Source organism: Myotis brandtii, unplaced genomic scaffold (assembly GCF_000412655.1).
Source record: "Myotis brandtii unplaced genomic scaffold, ASM41265v1 scaffold213, whole genome shotgun sequence".
Classification (NCBI taxonomy): Eukaryota; Metazoa; Chordata; class Mammalia; order Chiroptera; family Vespertilionidae; genus Myotis; species Myotis brandtii.
In genome coordinates this window covers 2,358,032-2,360,867 of record NW_005357962.1, presented here as the reverse complement: position 1 = coordinate 2,360,867, position 2,836 = coordinate 2,358,032, and the positions used below count along the sequence as shown (strand labels likewise).

General features: G+C 43.8%; 1 protein-coding gene across 6 annotated transcripts in view; it reads left to right on the top strand.

The window, feature by feature from the left end:
• Positions 1-2,666: 2,666 nt before the first annotated feature.
• NUMB (numb homolog (Drosophila)) overlaps positions 2,667-2,836 on the top strand; it is a 141,221-nt gene continuing 141,051 nt past the window's right edge. For all 6 annotated transcript variants that reach the window (XM_014539328.1, XM_005865814.2, XM_005865812.2 and 3 more), the window contains exon 1: positions 2,667-2,769. The gene's annotated coding sequence lies outside the window, so the exon portion shown is untranslated. The remainder of the gene's footprint in view (positions 2,770-2,836) is intronic.

Here is a 2,836-nt window from a genome sequence, read left to right as displayed (position 1 = left end):
TGGGACATCAATTCTTAGTCCTTCATTTTCCACTTAAGCAGGATTTATAAAGGCTGTTTTTGCCTTTAATATACCTGCCATCCTGGTCTTGCTCAAGTGGCTCTGGACAGATACCATCTGCACCACCTCCACAGCCAGCCACACAACACAAAGCTGCAGACTCCCTGACTCCAGTGTTCTTGCTTTCTAAGAGGGGGCCTTGAGAGAGATGGAGAAACACATAGCACAGGAAAGAAAAGAGAAGTTGGATGGAGTAGTTACGTTATAAGGTTACACTGTGCATGCAAATTCAAGACATGGGGTATAAGCAATCACCTTCCCAGTATACTGCATGGGCTTTAAGAACACAATAGCTTTCTGTTGGATCAAAGGATACTCTTTAAAGCCCTCCCTCTTCAAGGCTTTATCTCTTCTTACTGGATTGTACATGTTCATTTTGTATTTCTTTTTCTTAACTTACTTTCACAAGGAATGGGAGAGGTACAGTGTATGTGCATGTGCAAGCAAAACATATCTAGAAAATCTTTGTTTAGTGTATAAAATAGCTGACCTTTGTGGCAATTTTCCTAGTTTTGTGATAGTAATTCTTTGAGCTCCTGAACTTAGATGACCAACCTTCTTAGTGAGGCTGGCCTAATTCTATGTTCTCTATGGCACCTAGTCACTATGGATGTGCAAGAGCCATTATTACCCAAAATACCATCATAATGACCATGCCCTCCTGTGATGTTATTGTTTCCTATCTACCAGTATGTTAACTGCCTTCCAACTTGTTCTAAAATTGGTAGGTAGGACACATTGTCAAGACCAGAGAGAAGAAAGCGGCGGGTAATATATTACAAGGCTATGTTCAGGACACATACTGATACCTCCTTCTCATTGGAGCATCTTTACATTTGCATGTTACTTCCTTTGTTATCGGATGTTAGTTCAAGCTTGCCTTATGTCTTGGATTCCATCTTATCATGGTCAATGTCTGATCTTTCCTTCAGTTGAATGATTCAGGCAAGTCTGAAGTTATTTTGGCTTTTCCACTTTCCTTTACAGGCTTTTGATGAGTCATTGAATTGAAGGGGAGGTTATTTCTAAATTGGAAGATGAGAGAGGGGGAGGAAAGTTCCAAAAAATAACTAGGAAAAGACACCTTGTTGTAATGTATAGTTACTGGAGGAATAATTTCCGCTTAGGTTGGTGATAGAGGTATGTAGTTTATAGGCTAGAAAATGGACATTGTTTTTTTTCTAGATAACGTATCATGCAATTTTAGACTCCTTGTAGCTTGCTCTGCAAAGGACAGGAGGGTAAATAGAAGGGATATGGGACAAGGAGTTAGCAGAAAGAAGAAAGAGGCAAGCACAAATTTTCAAAAGTCCAGATTCTTGGTCCCACACAAGTTTCCAACTAATAAAGTAATGCTTATAAGTGGACAACCTCCTGGATCTATCCTAATACATCTCTGAGTGAATTTGTCATGGCCCATGGGTTTGTGTATTATAGGTGGAGTTGTGAGGAAGGTACATTTAAATGTGTTTTAGAAATTGAAAGAGTAATCAGGACAGCATCTTGTTACTTAGGAGCAGGAAAAGTGGGTGGAATGAAAAAGAAAAGCAAAAAGCTAATGACGAATATATTTCTGGGAGCACAAGAATTTTTATAGCAACACCAGATTTCTCAAAAGCGCCTACTGTGATTTGTACCCAAATGAATAAAAAATGCAATCATTTATTCTTGTGCATTGTGCCAATGTGAGAAAAGAACTGCAATTCATTCAATGGTCCTAATTTAGACTGCTAGGAAGAGGAGCGGTTTAGAAAAAAGGGCAAGCTTTTTAAGTATCTGACACACATCTAGTAGGGCTATTTAAGAACTGCTGAACATTAAAATCAAGTTGCGGGGAGGTGGGAGGAGAGGAATTCTCATTTCCAGAGCATCACAAGGGTGAAATGTGGCCCATTTAGTACAAACTTGCCGATGGCTGCGTGGCCACTTCGCAGTCATCAGTCAGGGGTGAATCTGGAACCTGGAGAACTTTCAACGCTGCACTTATTAACGACGTTGATAATTGCGACTGAAATGGACCGATTTCTGCTAAGTAAACGGTTGTGCTTTGCCTTTGAACATGGAGACTTCTGGGGAAAACTTCAAAGAAACTGGGCGCATTGGGACCTCAAGAAAAGGAGGAATTTATCTACAGTGCTTTTTCTCCCAAGGAGTGGGAAGCACTTCTTAAACACAAGCTCTGATGTTGCTGTTTTCTCAGGACTGCCCTATGAATAAGCACGCAGTGATGAGCCGGAGAGAGGGATGAGTTCACAGAGTAAACTCCACAACAAAAGAGTTAACCCTTCCCGGGTAACCTCCGCTGTGAGCTTCGGCCCCTTCCTGGCTTTCTACTGCGCAACCAAACTGTGCTTGCGCCAATCGCGGCCGTCACATCGCTTACCAGTTGATTTCACAGACACTTTAGCCAGCCTATCATAACTTCGAACTGCCCAACCGCCAGCCAATCACAACTAAGGCTTGGTCTAGAACGCTCCAGGTCCGGGCGGGAGCTAATACCGGGTCCAGGAAAAGGGGCGGTAAGGAAGCTATGACGGACAAGTAAACTAAGCCAATTAGAGCAGAGAGCCGCTGCCTCACTAGCCAATGGAGAGGTAGGAAGTATAAAACGGGGTGGGCCTGTTGTCATGGGGGAGGTGGTGGCGCTTGGTGGCTTCTGGCGGCCGAGGTAGAGGCAGTGGCGCTGGAGTTGGTCGGGGGCAGCGGCAGGTGAGTGCGGGTGACGCCGGCCTGAAGTCTGGGGGCCGTCGCGGGGCGGAAACTCGAGCTCGGCTCT